This window comes from Lepus europaeus, chromosome 18, assembly GCF_033115175.1.
Source record: "Lepus europaeus isolate LE1 chromosome 18, mLepTim1.pri, whole genome shotgun sequence".
In the NCBI taxonomy this organism is placed as follows: domain Eukaryota; kingdom Metazoa; phylum Chordata; class Mammalia; order Lagomorpha; family Leporidae; genus Lepus; species Lepus europaeus.
Window position 1 is genome coordinate 66,503,650 of NC_084844.1, and position 15,690 is coordinate 66,519,339.

A 15,690-nucleotide genomic window follows, 5' to 3' on the forward strand; every position below is an offset into this window, starting at 1 on the left:
CAGCACCTCCCTCCTGCCTTTCCTGAACTGAGAGGCTGCGATGCGGTCAGGCCCCGCCTCCGGACCTGGGACGTCCTGAGCCCACCCACACAGGGCCCCTCAGACGGGGCTGCTGTCTGTCCACCTCACCCAGCGGCTACTTCCGGTGGACCCAGGGCCAGGTCCCGGCTACGTCTCCTAAGTTCCTCGCACACTCTTGAAAAAGGAGCTGACTGACAAAGACGTGAGGATGTGTGGGTGCATGGTGCTGGCTAGCGTGTGGACGGTGAGCCCTGCCCCTCGGGCTGGCCACGGGGCCGTGCATGGCCACAGTGCACCTCCCAGAGAGGCAGCGAATGAAGCAAACCCCATCCACCCCGCTGAGCCCTTGGAGCAGCTGCAGCGGCTTGGAACCCAGCTCTGGAATTGGGGGCCGGGGACAGGTGCTCGGTGACTGCCCTGCAGGCTGTCCAAACCGACCTGCAAATGGGGCTCCGTGCTGGCGTGCTGAGCCCCAGACTCACACGGCCACCACCCAAGGGCTCACGGGGGCCCTGAAACCCCGAGTGTGCATGTGAGGTGAGGGTGGAGGCACTGCTTCTCCCACGTGGCCCCAGGACGCCCTGGCAGAGCACAGACCCCTCCATCTCTGCCCACATGGCCGCACCAGACACAGGGGTCTCCTCCGTCCCCGCATGGTTGAGGACCCCCAGGGAAGCCCCTGTGCCCTGCCCCATGTGAATCCGGGCCATAAAGGCCCTGGAAGAGGAAGGGAAAGTGTTTTCCTGATCCAGCCACAGCCTCAACTCCGTGCTCTGAGAGCAAACGTTAACTAAGGACATAACCAGCGGCTCCCCTCCCCCACAGCCCCTGTGCCTCCCCCACTCCCTCCTGGCATCAGCTGCGAGGACCCCCCGCCCAGCCCTCATGGCCACCCCACCAGAGACAGGGTGTCCCCCGCTCCTGGGGCCCAGTCCCACGCGGCAGCCCCTGGCTGCCCTGGGCCAGGCCGAGTTCTTCCAGAGCCGGGGATGGCCAGGGCTCTATTAAGGCCCCAGCTGTCCTCAGGGCCCACAGCCCCATTCATCACTGCGGCCAGGCCAGCCAGAGGGGGACGGCCGAGCCCTGGGGTGGCCTGCAGCTCCACACAAAAGGTGGAGTGTGGAAAAGCGGCTCCCTGCGGCCCCATTCTTCACCCTGAAAAACAGAGCCGAGTGGAAGTGGCCATTTAAACAGTTCCTTCCCCACACCCCCAGACTACAAGTCCCAATTGTCCACTGCCTGCCTCTCCACCTCCCTCCCACTTCCTGGTTGCACCAGGCCCAGCCAGGGGTCTCCGCGCCACCCACACCTCCCACTGCTGGGCCCCTGTGGCTCCTGACCTCAGTAGCCAGAGGGCATCTTGGTGGGGCGACGAGGCCATTCTGCCCCTGGACTCAGACAGACGCGGCCAGGGTGCTGGGGACCAGAGCAGCAGCGGGCAACTAAGTGGGGTTGGACGGGCGGCACTCATGGTCCTCACCGCTGTGCTGCACCCAGGTCCCGGCCCTGGCCCCGGCCCCGGCCCCGGCCCCATCTGAGACACACACACACGCACACATGCGTACGCACACATCTCCTCAAGGCAAACCCTGAGGCCCGCAGCCCAGCCTCAAAGTCAGCTCCACTCAGGAACACAGCCGGCCCCTGGCCCAGCACTCCACCCACCCTCTCTCCTCTTGAGCCCAAAACTCAGGCTAAACCCCGGAGCCTCCCCCCACCCCAGGAGGCCCTGTGCCCTCTATCACTCATCTCCGCTTGGAAATAGAGAGAAACCTGCACTTCCTGGAAAATCACAACGCACTCTGCGCCCTTCCCAAAGCTGAAGCCCAGGGCCAGCAGGGCCAGCAGGGAGGGGACAGAGCATGGTCCAAGCCAGGCAAAGGGCCCAGAGGAGGGAGCCCTCTGGGTCGTGCCTGGGGGCTGGGCTCCCGAGTGAGGGCGCAGGGGCCACGTCCTCCTGGGCGCTGGTCGGCACTGCTTGCAACTTCAGCAAGAGGTCAGGAGCCGGCTGAGCAGGTGCCCCTCTTCCCTCTCCTGAACCCGCCCCCTGCCCTGTCCACCCAGGCTGGACCCAAATTCAAGGGCAGGAGATGGGCAGTGGTCCCGCCTAGGCGGGCTCCCCACGTACCTGCTCCCTCCCGCAGTCCTGTCTGGAATACCCCGCACATCGCCCACCGACCAGCTACCTGCTCACCTCTGGCTGAGACAGGGCTAGGGCCAGCAGTGGGCCTCGGGGTCAGGAAGTTCCAGGGGCCAGCAAGGGCGCTCCCAGGACCCAGGCCGGCTGGCACGGGCAGGGGCTGGCGCGGTGCTACCTGGTCCAAGGGGCGACGACTGAATCCCAGGATCCAGACCGCGAGAGGAAGCCGGCGGGAACCTGGTGAGGGGTCCGGGCGCGCAGAGCCGCGCGCACCTGCGCCGGCAGCCCAGGCCCACGCGGGTCTTCGACCGCGCTCGGAGGGCGGCGCGGGCGCGCAGGCCGCACTTGCGATGCCCGCGGGACCCCAGCCCCGCGCCGCCCCAGCCCGGCTCGCGCGCGTTGAGCGCGGCTGCCACCTACTGGAGCCGGCGGCGGGCAGGCGGGAGGCGCTCGCCACCGCGCGGTGCGGAGCGGGGGTCGCCGGCGGCACCTGGGCTTCAGCCGGGGCTCCAGGGCGGGGCGGGAGCGACCGAGGCCGCCGCCGCCGCCGCGCGCGCCACGACCCCGCGCGTCTGCGAGCCCCGCGGGCGGCCCGCGAGCGCCTGGGCTCCGGGGTCCGGGCAGGGTCGCATGACGGGGCCCGGCGGCAGCACCCGCCGAGCCCCGGCTGAAGGCGGCGGCGGCGGCGCGGTGCGGGGGCCGGGGCGCACGTGGGCCGCGGCCGAGGGCCATTACCTTCCTTGAGGAGCTGCGCGTGGATCACCAGCACCAGGAAGCAGCAGAGCTCCTTCAGGAGCTGCATCGCCGAGAGCCCTCGCGGCCACCGCCCCCGAAGTCGCGCAACGGAGGTCCGGGCGCCGCATCAGCGCCCCGCCGGGTGCCCCGCGCCCGCCATCCGCCGCCGCGACTGGAGGCGCCACTCCGGGAGGCGATGTGTGTCTTTTCCGGCAGCGGGAGGGGAGGGGGCGGGCGCAGGGAGGGGGCGGACGGGGGTGGGGAGGTTAGCGGAGAGGCGCGGGCCTCGGCGGCCGCCGCTCCGACCACTCGGCCACCATCGCGGGCTGCGGGGCGCCGGGGGCCCGGGCGCGGGGGGGCGGCCGCCGCGGCTCCATGAACGCGCCGCCGGCAGGGCCCGGACGGCGGGCCGCGGATTGCGCAGCGGCCGGGGCGCGGGGGTCTGGCCGGCCGCAGCCCCTCCAGCGCCCGTCTTTCCCCCTCCCCGCCCGCTACTCGGCTTCGCCTTCCTCTTCCTCCTCCCTCGCAGCCGCCGCCGCCGCCCGCGCTCGCTCCGGCCCGGGGCTCAGGGGGCCTCCGCGCCGCCGTCGCTGCACCATCGCCGCTGCCGGGGCCCGCGCGGCCCGGCCGAGCCCGCCGCGCTCCAACTTGCGCCTCCCGGGACCGGCGGGCGGGTGCCTGGCGGCCGGTGCCGACCTCCGCGCGTCCCGCGCCCGCTCCGCTGCGGCCGGGAGAGGTCGGGGCCCCGCGCTGGGCTGCGCCGCCGCTGGCGGTGCGGGAGGCGGCCCCGCGCCGACAGATGGGGCCCGCGACGCTGCGCCCGCCCGCCGGGCTCGGAGCCGGCCCCTCTCCAGGAGGCGGCGGCCGGGCCCGCGCTGCCTCGGACTCGGGAGGCTGGCACCCTGCTTGCAGAGCTGCCGGCGCGCACTGGGCCGCGCTGGGGACCCCGGGGACCCCGCCGCCCTGCAGCACCCCGCCTGGCGCTTGGAAGGGTCAGGCGGGGCCGATCCAGCGGAAAGCTGTGGGTCGGGCTCCACCTAGGCGCCCAGCGGCAGCACTGCAGAGCCGACCTCAGCCGGCGCCGGCAGCGGGGACGCGCGGCCTCGGGGCGGGCCCAGCCCCCGCGGCACCTCGCGGCCTAGGGGTAAGCCGGAACCCCCAACCAAGGCCCCTGAGCCCTGACCGCTGGCCCGCGCAACCAGGGCTCGGAGCTCCGAGCTCGGTGAAACGGAGCATCCGCCTGGAGACGTGCACCCCCCTGGCCCGCACCTGGCTTCCTCCCCTGCCCTGGTGGAGGAGGGGCAGGGCTGTTCGGCCCGGAGCAGGGGTACTGGTCCCGGAGAGACACCCAGCGAACCCGGAGCATGCGCCTCCAACCTCGCTCAGCAAGGAGCAGTGACCCAGTGCTGCCGGTTCTGCCTGGGCCTGCCCCTGGCTTTGAGGGGGGCGGGGTTGTGTGGGTGGCAGCGAGGGGGCCTGGCTCTTACACACACAGTGGTCATGTGCCGGGGAGGGGCAGCGGCCAGAGGCTGAAGGGCTCATGGAGGTCAGCGAGATCAGGCTCTGCTGTGTGCATTTGGGGAAACTGAGGCACACAGCACCAGGTTGGCAGAGGAGGCCCAGCCAGAACCTGAGCTGGCCACGTGCCTGTCCTGCCTTAGACGCAGGGGACTGAGAAGCAGGCCCCCCCACCCCAACAGAAGAGACAGGATAGCCCAGACCCCGCCCCCAGGAACCCAGCCCAGGGGCTCAGGCCCTGCCCTGGCAGGAGCTACCACAGGGTCCCCTGGACTCCATGTGCAGTAAGCATGGTGCCCAACTCTCCCAGCCCCAGCCAGTGCCCCACGCCGGTCCTGCCCTTCCCAGCTCCCAAACCCTGACCTCCACCAAGGTCGATGGCCTGGGCGCTCACCTGGAGTGGGCTCCCCACAGCAGAGGCCTCCCAGGCCTACCGGGCACACATCACACAGGGGGCCCCCAGACCCCACAGGGACCCCAGCTGCCACGTGTGCAGAGTGCCTGGTCGGGCACACGTCCCTGGAAACCGAAAAGTACTCTGAATTTACTAGGGGAATTAACTTTTTAAAGTTAATTCATTTCCTTTTATTTGAAAGGCAGGGGGGCGGGGCAGAGGTCCTCTGTCAGCTGGATCCATCCCTAAATGCCTGCAACAGCCAGGGCTGCGCAGGGCCAAAGCCGGGTGCTCAGAACTCACTCGGGGTCTCCACGTGGGAGGCAGGGGCCTGAGTGCCTGAGTCGGCGTCGCTGGCTCCAGCGTCCACGGAAGCAGGAAGGAGGCAGCAGAAGTGGAGGAGGCACTGCAGTGTTAGGACGTGGGGTCCCAACCATCCTCTTAACCTCTGCGCCCAGCGCCCACCCCTGCTGGGGGACGTGGAGGGATGACCCACCCAGAGGCTTCTATACAGAGAAAAGGGAAAGAAATCTCATCATGACCGACAGGGCCTGTTAATGCACTTCCAGCGGTGGGACGCGGTCTCTGTGCTGTGGGGGCCGAGGGCCCGGAAGACCACCTGTCGGGAACGGCAGGTGACCGTGCGGTGTACCCGGAAAAGGAATGGCACGTGAGAAGGGGAGAGCCCTGTGTCTGGCCCCCAACCCCAACAGAGCCGACGGTGGCGGCTCCTGGAAGTCAGCTCGGGGCGGCATCCTGGGCCCCTGGGCCCCGGAGCAGGACCGAGGCAGCCAGTCCCACAGGCAGGGCAACGCGGGACCCGAAATGGTGCTGACAGGAGCGAGAGATCCAAAGGGTGAGGGGATCCTGGGGCCTGTGCTGAACAGGGGGAAGGGGCTGCAGCCTGAGCCGCCAAGAGGCTGCACACTTGGGACGCCACTGGGGGGTGCCGGCACCCGCGGCACAGGCAGATGTGCGGGGAATCCTGGCTGGACTGCGCTATTTCTTCTTCTTCTTCTTCTTCTTCTTCTTCTTCTTCTTCTTCTTCTTCTTCTTCTTCTTCTTCTTCTTCTTCTTCTTCCTCCTCTTCCTCTTCCTCTTCCTCTTCCTCTTCCTCTTCCTCTTCCTCTTCACAGGCAGAGTGGACAGTGAGAGAGACATAGAGAAAGGCCTTTGCCATTGTTTCACCCTCCAATGGCCGCCGCGGCTGGCGCTGCGGCCGGTGCACCGCGCTGATCAGGAGCCAGGAGCCAGGTGCTTCTCCTGGTCTCCCATGGGGTGCAGGGCCCAAGGACCGGGGCATCCTCCACTGCACTCCCTGGCCACAGCAGAGCTGGCCTGGAAGAGGGGCAACCGGGACAGAATCCGGCGCCCCAACCGGGACTAGAACCCAGTGTGCTGGCGCCGCAAGGCGGAGGATTAGCCAATTAAGCCACTGCGCTGGCCTGGACTGCACTATCTCCCATGGTGCTGGGCGACATTGTCCTGCCCTGGGACCCAGGCAAGCTCAGCTCAGGCCAGAGGCAGGCAGATGCCGGCCAGACTGCCTGGAGGGCCCCCCAACAATGGAAAATGTGTGTTTTCCTAAAGCTGCACCCCACGGGCCGGGCTCTGCCTCACTCAGACGCAGCCAGTAGGCGACGCCCGGCAGCAGGGTAACCACCGGTGTGGCTCTCAGGGTCGCCTCCGTCCATGGCCGTGCCCGCCCGTACTGCAGTTATAGCCGTCCCACCGCTCCACTTTGTAATATTTTAATAAAGAAGCACGCACATTACTCTATTAAACAGGATTTTTAACATTTGATGGCTGTGTTTTAATACAACTGGCTTTCTTAGTAATTCTGTGCATCGTTATTTAATCCTGAGAGGGGCTCCGGTGACTTCAGCAGATTGCCAAGAGGCCCAGGGCGCAGGACAGGCTGCAGACCAGACCCCTGCCCCTGCCCCTGCCCCTGCCTCTGCGAGAGTCGGGGTGGAGTGGGGCTGAGGACCAGGCACACGGCATGAGCGAGATGCACAAAGCAGCCGGGCCCCGGGGTGGAGCTGGCCAGCAGATCCCGTGCCTGCTTCCAGGGAGGCCCGCCTGTGCCCACAACCTGGCCCTTCCAAGAGGAACGCTCCGGTATCCCCGTGAAGCAAGGAGCCCCTCAGGCTGTGCTGGGCAGTGAGACTCACGGGGACCAGCCGGGACCTGTGCCTCTTACGCCACAGGCGCTGGCTGACATGCGGGGGCTCAGACACCTGTGTCCTACGGGACAGAAGTGATCTGGGGTGGAGTAAAGTGATCCTAACCATAGTGACTCTGAGTAAACCCAGTCCCAGAGTGTTTGAGAGACCAGGATGGGAACAGAAGAAACCCAGAGACGAACCAGAGGTGAACAATGAAATCTCGGACGTTTAGCGTGACTGAGCTGCATGGAGGGTGCAGCGGCCAGAGGATGGGCGGGGGATGAAGACCAGGCTTTGGGAAAGTGGCATGCAGGAAGGTGGAAGAGAGTGGACACAGGGATGGTGACCCATGCTGGCCACCTGCGATTGGCTAGAAACCGTACAGGAGAAAGGCAGGCGACCCAGAGGTGCTCACTGTGCAGAGTGAGGCTGACCGCGTCACTCGGTCCCCACGAGATCTGACAGGTGGACCGGGAGCTCCAAGGAGCTCGAACCCCAGCAGACGGAGGGCAGCCTGGGCAGCAGCCGGCTCAGGCCTGTGTAGTCGGAGGGAGAGGACCGATCTGGCAGCGCAGCCGGCGGGGGGGCCATCTTCAAGCTTTTATCGAGAAGACCCTGCACCTGGCCAACCTGCCAACCACAGTGGCCCTGTCCAGCTCAGCTGTCCCCTCCAGAGAAGCAGCTGGCCCCAGAAAGCAGCACGGGGCAAAATAAATGTTCACCGGCCAAATAAGCTGTCAGGAATACGCCCGAGGAAGCGCCGTGCCAGGTCCTCGGCCGCCCCAGCTCCTTGGAAGGTAGAAGCCCTATAGGACACAGAGCTGCAACCCGACCCCCGCCAACGGGACGGAGCTGTAAACACGCTTGTTCTGTCCACTGCTTCAAATCAGCTCGTGTGCACAGCTGACCCAGCACAGCGGGCGGCTCCAGGCGGATTCTTCTGCACCACACACGTTTTGTTTCATTTCCCACACAGGCTCGAGTGCCCTTGTGTTTCTGGAGAGAGCGACACTCAAGGTGAGCGCACACACACGCAGGGAGGTGGGGGGCCCTGCTCCTTACTGCTCAGAGTAGAAAGTGAGGGGCCCGGGCAGAGGCTTGGCAGCCACAGCAGAGCTCCAGCGCGTGCTGGACATCGTATTTGCTGAGGATAAATAAATGGCCCTAGAGTGACGAGCCACAGAGGGGAATGAGAGCTGGGAGCTGTGCCATCCCCAGGGATGGGCGAGGGAGGGGCAGGCGGCACCGTGATTGGGAGACCTGGTGTCCCACAGAGATGTCAATGCCTGCTGTTGTGTTCTAAGTGGTATGAACCCCCTCAGCCTCTCCAACCTCCACAGGCCGTGGCGGTGGAAGGCTCAGCCAGAGGATGTCTGTGCAGCGTCTCAGGTGGGCGGGGACTCAGGGCCACCTGCAGGGGGGCAGCAGAGTGACCCCAGAATGCAGGGGGGGGGAGCTGCTCCTGAGTGTGTGCAGAGCAAGGCACAGCCCGGGAGGCCCCAGCACAGGTCAGAAGCTGGGGGCAGACCCGATGTGGCCCTTGAGGGACCTCGAGATGTCCTGGGAGGGCCCAGAGCATGGTGGCTGCAGCTCCTGCTGGCCCCTGGGGCTGGGGAGGGAAACAGGCCTGTGTGGGAGCCCAGGACCCCATGTCACCCTCAGCTGGGATGCAGGCAGCGGCTGGAGGCTCGGCTGGAACCAATCATGGTAGCATCTGGCACAGCTCCCAGGATCACAGGAGGACCTGGCCCCAGGGGTGCAGAGCAGAGGCCGTGGGAGCCCATGACGCACACCTGCCACCCAGCTGGACCATGGCAGGCGGACTCCTGTGCTGTCAGAGGTCAAGTTCACGACCAGACACACCCCCGATGTCACACAGCACAGATACCCAGACCCAGCAGAGATGCCCCCAGTGCAAAGTTTGCTGAACAAAGGCCATGCACACAGAGGCTGGAGGAGGGGGCTCTGTCCAGCCCCTGAGGAGCCAGGGAGGCCTCAGTCCAGCCCCTGAGGCAGAATGAATCAGGGTCCCTAGACAAAGCAGCTCTCCCCGGGGGAGGAGTCTGATGAGGCTGGGGAGGGGAGGCCCCGCAGGGGTGGGGACACAGGCAGAGCTCACAGCGCAGGCTGGGAAGCCTGAAGAGCAAGTGTGCACCTGGCTCTCCAATCTCCACAGGCAGAGCTACCGGGGCCTAGAACACACCAGCAGTGTGAAGCCGGGGCGAGGGGTGGGGGCCAGACCCGAGCCAGGGTGTGGGCTGAGTCCAGGAGCGGGGAACAGCAGGGCTGGCAGGAGGGAGAGACATCCCCGAGCAGGGCGGGCGGGTCCTGGAGCTCCTGGGCCCTGGGGCTCACACGTGTGGCAGGAGCACACTGGGCTGCAGAACAGGGACCCCCCCCCCCGTGGCCACTCCCCTAGCAGCTCCACTCCAGGCAGCACTGTGCTCTTGCACCCCCGCCTCCCGGAAATGGGGTGCGGGGTGTGTGAGCTCATGCACACTCCAACCAGGGGGTGCAAGAGGGACGGAACTGAGTGTGAGGACTGTGTGCATGTATGCGTAGCCGTGTGCATGTGCAGGTCTGTGTATGTGTGGAGTGTGTCTCTGTGTGTGGTACCTACATGCATGAGCGAGCACTTAGTGCACACACGTGCAGTGTGTCTGCCTGTGTCCTGGCATGCGCACACCTGCCTGGCTGTGTGCCTTCACTGCACACGCAGCCCAGGCAAGTCCCCGGCCCCCTTCCAGCACCACAGCAGCATCACGGGAAGCCGTGGGGCTGGTGTGGGGCCATCAGAGCAGCTTGGCGGCTGGAGTGCTGCTGGGACCCCAGACCCTCTGTGCGCCGTGCAGCCCCAGGGAGTCGACAAGAAGGTGTCAACCCAGGGAAGGGAGGGGCTGGCAGCCTTCTGTGCACACACCGGGCTTTGCACAGGGTTTCCTGCAGCCCACGAGGCAGGCACAGAGCCGGACTCCTGGAGCAGGGATGGAGAGCGTCACGCCGGGCTCCTCTTCCTGCGTCTGTGCCCCTGTGCACCTGCACCTGGTGCTGGGCATGGCTCCCGAGCAGGGCCTTTCTTCCTGGGTGGTGTCTGTAACCATGCCCCAGGTGCGACTTGGAGAACAGCCCCCAAAGGACACAGAGGCAGGAGTGCGGCTGCAACAGAGGGCCCAGGAGGAAGCTGGAATCTTCCACACCTGAGCTTGGGCGTGGGATTCCCTCTCCCATGCCAGCTGCACTTCACTCCCTGAGGGATCCCAGCCCTCACCTTGCCTACCTGTCATTCCAAGGAGTGGGGAGAAAGGGGTCCCTGGGGGAGCCTGTACCCCCAGCCCCACCACAGTTACACACACAGGCCCGCCCCTCAGGCTGCAGTTTGCCGGTAAGATCTGAACACCACATTCAAATGTCACTCATGTCAGCTGCGTTTCGTGGTGCTCGCCTCACGCCTGCCCAGACACCAGCAATGGTTCCCACACGCACACCCCAGGCCCCCAGGCACCCAACAAGGAAGCCTTGCAGTTTCCAGAAACATCCAGGCCGGCAGCAGAAGTCAGAGATGGGTCCCTGGGTCCTTCATGCAAGGCTGGCCCTGGCCTCAGGACTAAGGCAGTGAGCTCCCCACCTCTGCACTGTCCGCTGGCACTTGGGGACTGGGGATGTCGGGCAGCTGAAGGAGGCCCGGTGAGGGGCCGCAATCCAGCAGCCCATAAGCCACTGGCTGGGACCATGAAATCAACACAGGCTTCTGGGTGGCTGAGCCACGGTTGGCAGCTGGACCCCGACCACTAGCCACATGTGGATCTCCCCGCACCACAGGCCTGGCCCGTCACTCACATGTGCTGAGACTCCCCGCATGCGGGTGGCGCACACTGCTGAGGCTGACCCCCAGCACTGTCTTCCTCCACCGGCACGGGTGAGGTGGGCTCGGCCTCACAGAAGGGGACTGTTGTCCCAGCTCAAGCTCTGATGCTGCACCGAGACCCAGTTCCCAGGTGGGCGGACACCCAGCTCCAGCGGCGAGCATCCCGGGGCCTGAACTCCACGTGGCTCCTGCTCTGGGGGCACAGCAGAGACAGAGGGGAAGGCGGCCAGTTAAAGGACAGTGGAGGCTGAGGCTGGGGTGGCAAGTGACCGCTGGCTGGTCAGCAGGCGGGGGCTCCCTTCCTGGGTGCACACAGACCTCCGGCTGGCCAGCCTCCCGCTGCACTCTCATTTACCCTTTAGCCGCCTAGGAACCCCAGACAAGAGCAGCTGTGACCTCCATGGCACCCACCTTCCCTGTCCAGCAGAGCCGGAACCGTGGCTGCTTGGTGCTCGCGGCTGCCTGGGCAGGGGACCCACACCCCCTCTCCCCTCCTCGTCAACCTGCTCAGGGGCCCGCCGGCTACTCAAGGCCACCCAGCCCTTTGCTCGTCTCCCAAACCTGTCCTTCATCCTGTACCTGGCCACACCTCCCCCTGCAACATCCCAGGGGCACCCTGTGCCCCACATCCTTGCCCCTGGCCAGGGCCTTGGCTCTGGGTCACAAGGCAGCTGGAGCCTTGCCTGGAGCAGGGGTTCAGTGGCATGGGACAGGAGGACCCTCCTCTCAGCCGCCTGCCCACCCCCAGCCAGCTCGCTCTGTCCAGCTTCTGCCAGCTCCTGCCCCATCCCAGCGGCCACCGGGGCAGCTCTTATCTGACCCGTGGCCACGATTTCCTTGCTCCCCATTTTGAAATTCTTATCGTTTCTGCACACATCAGCTCACACATCAGCTGCCCTGGATTCTCCCTGGTCACTCAGAGTGGGCTGTCTTTCAATGCATTTCCAAGTGGGGCTGGGGGGCAGCCTCTTGGCCTGGGTGGGGACCAGGTGCTTTCTCCTCCTGCGTGTGCACCTGGGGCCTCTGCAGCCACGTGGGCAGGACACCAGGTCGCCCCCCACCACCAAGCTAGGGCTCAGCCTGCCCCTCCAGGAAATAAACAGAAACATTTTATTCTTGAAAAACAATTATTTTCCATTCAAATATCCTTGTAGAAATGTAATTAAATTGAAGATGCTACAGCTTAAGTCCAGAGCACACCCCCCAAGGCCACCCAGCACAGGTGCGCAGAGACAGCCGCTTTGTAACAGCACAGCCTGGGAATATCTCTGCCCCAGCCAGCAGGTGACAGGATACTGTGGAGTGGGGAGGGGGCGCAGATGAACTGGACCCACCGCCAACAGCACACTTCCCCACACCCCTGGAGAGCACACTGCAGGGGCAGGCAGGAGCCCACTATGGTGGGCTGGGCCCCGGTGTGGGCCTCGTGCACGCAGTTCTCCCAGCAAGCATAGGAGGAAAAGATGCTCATGGACCACGGAGCAGACTGAGGCTCTGTGACCTGTGTCAGCACAGGAGAGGCCAGCCGGAGCAGGGTCCACCTGGGCAGCCCCTGTTTTACTTCCCTCGCGAGCAGTGAACGTCTCCACAGAGCCACTCACTCCCTAACTCACCCAGCTGTCCATCTATCCACACTCCCACCTGTCCATCCATCCACTCACCCACCTGTCCATGCATCCACTCACCCACATGTCCATCCGTCCACTCACCCACGTGTCCATTTTTCCACTCACCCACCTGTCCATGCATCCACTCACCCACCTGTCCATCCATCCACTCACCCACCTGTCCATCCATCCACTCACCCACATGTCCATCCATCCACTCACCCACGTGTCCATCTATCCACTCACCCACCTGTCCATCCATCCACTCACCCACCTGTCCATCCATCCACTCACCCACGTGTCCATCTATCCACTCACCCACCTGTCCTTCCATCCACTCACCCATGTGTCCGTCTATCCACTCACCCACATGTCCATCTATCCCCCCCGTCCTTCCATCCACACTCCCACCTGTCCATCTATCCACACTCCCACCTGTCTATCTGTCTGCTCATGAGTTCCCTCATCTAGTCGTCCTTCCACCCATGACCCATCCATCCATCTATCTGTTGGTCTATACATCCACCTGTCTGTCTGTCCTCCCATCATCCATCCATCTGTCTGTTCATCCATCACTCATCCATCTGTCCATCTGTCCTTTCTTCCATCCATCTATCTGTCCATCCATTCATCCATCATCTGTCTATCCACCCACAAATCCATCCATCCATCATCCATCCACCTGTCCATCCATCCATCCACCCGTCTGTGCATCCATATATCTACCTGGCTGTCCATCAACCCATGACCCATCCATCTGTCTGTCCATACATCCACCTGTCTGTCCGTCCACCCACCATCCATCCATCCATCTGTCCTTTCTTCCATCCATCCATCCATCATCCATCCAATCATCCATCCATCATCCATCCAATCATCCATCCAACCATTCACACATCGATCTATCTCCTCTCCCTCCTTGCCGCTGGTCTAGGCAAGGAGTGTTCAGTAGAGAATAAAACCCTCACCTGCTACCCAGAGTCACTGCTCTGGGTCTGTTCAGGTCCACAGGGGATGGCCCTGAGGCCCGTGACCTGCAGCTTTCCTGGGCTCCCCGTGGGCTGAGACAGAGCATACAGGTGCCACAGGGTGAGTGACAGCAGGGCTCTGACCCTTGGCCCTGCAGAGCCCAGCTCAGTGAGCACCAGCTTCCCCCAGGGAATGGTCTCACTTGTCCTCTGCGGCTTCTCTGCTGGCTCCACAGGGGCTGGCCCCAGCTGCCCACCATCCTCGCTCCCTGTGCACAATGAGCACATATGACATGCCTCATCTCCAGGGCAGCTGGTGGGGGAACCCATACAGGGCACCCCTGCTGTGTGACACCCAGGCACAGAGTAATGCACACACACGCAGTGAGAAATGCACACACACAGTGAAATACACACACACAGTGAGATACACACAGATGCACATACAATGTGAGATGCACACACACACAGTGAGACACACATTGTGAGATGCACATACACTCAGTGAGATACACACACGCACATGCAGTGAGACATGCGCTGTAAGATGCACACACACACGGTGAGATACACACACATGCACATGTACTGTGAGACATGCACTGTGAGATGCACACACATACACACAGTGAGATACACACACACAGTGAGATACACAGACACTGTGAGATACATGCACACACTGTGAGATGCACACACACATGCACACACTGAGAGGCACTGTCTACAGAGAACCTTGGGCCGGGCAGTCTGAGCTCTGCTGTGGCCCTCGAGAGAGAGCAGCTTTTCCCACAGCCAGGCAGAGTTCCCAGGCCACGCCCATCTCTCCTCCTGACCTCTGACCTCTTGGACCTCAATCTGAGTGGCTGGCTTGGCTGCTCTGTGAGCAGGATCACAGCAACATGGCTGGACCACCGGGCTGTGGGATCAATGCAGGGGGCAGGGAAGCCCCCAGGCTGAGAGCCCGGTGCCAGCTGGCACAGGGGAGGCAGCATCCTTGTGCTGGCTCTGGTGGCAAGATCACTTTACCTGGGGGAGGCGCAGGTCCCCTCCTTGGCCAGGGCCCTTCCCAGACACAGGTGAACACACTCATGGCATGGCCGGTGCTGGCCCCTGCTGGCCCCTAACCACATCAGCACAAGCCAGGCTGTTGGCGAGGGGCACAGACCCCGTGTGGCCTGGGAGTCCGTCCCTTTGCCCTCTAGGCACCAGCACCCATGCCTGCCCCTCTGGACCAGGGCACGGAACCCCCCACGGATGAGATAGGCCACCGTCTGCAGGAGGCCAAGTGGAGACAGTGAGGTGGGGGTGGCCCTGGCCCTGTGCGCTGAATGTCAGAGACAGCTGAAGGTCAAGGCTGCCACTCGGCTGCCAGCAAGCCAGCAGGAGGCTCCATCTAGCCAGTGTCTAGTGCGGGAGCTGCCAGCCTGCGGCTCACCCCATGGCTGCCAGCACCATCTCCTGCCCAGATGGCGGCCCTGGGTCTCAAGGGGGGCAGAAAGGCCACAGATGCCATCTAGTGTAGGGGCAGCTCCCCGAAGCTTGTCAGCCTCTCCCCCCATGCTCTGCAGCACTGTCCTCGGGAGCAGTGCTGGGCCCAGCTGGCCACAGACGCACCTGGGGAGACCAGCCATCTCTGTTCGTCAGGGGCCAAGGGCTTTGGGGGCTGCAACCTGGACCTTGTGGACCCCCAGGGAAGCCAAATTTGTGTCCCCCAGCCCGAGAAGCCATTCTGCTGGGAGCTGGGCTCCTGCTGAGACACAGGTGATCCCTGGGTCGCTGGCCACAGACCAGCCCATGGAGCTGCTGGGCACTGTCTGTTCCCCTCCCAGCAGTGGAAATAATTGGGGGCTATGACCACGTGAACAGTAGCAGAAAAGGTAGCAGTGGTGGTGCATGAACTAGTAGTGGGGATGGGCTAACGAGTAGTGGGGTGTACTAACTAGTAGTGGGGCATGCTAACTAGTAGTGATGTAACTAGCAGTGGCTTCATACTACCTGGTAGTGGGGATGTATAACTAGCATTGATGTAGTAACTAATGGTGGTGTCATACTAACTAGTAGTGGGAATGTACTAGTAGTGATATAGTTGCCAGTGATGTCATACTAATAAGTCATAGGGTGTATAATAGTTGTCATGTAATAACTAGCAGTGGTGTCACACTAACTAGTAGTGGGGTGTATAACTAGTAGTCATGTAATAACTAGCAGTGATATAATAACTAGTGGTGGTATCATACTAATAAGTAGTGGGGCTGTATAACTAGTAGTGAT

General features: G+C 63.7%; 1 pseudogene; it reads right to left on the minus strand.

The window, feature by feature from the left end:
* Nucleotides 1–2,950: 2,950 nt before the first annotated feature.
* LOC133746931 (nucleus accumbens-associated protein 1-like) overlaps nucleotides 2,951–15,690 on the minus strand; it is a 40,687-nt pseudogene continuing 27,947 nt past the window's right edge.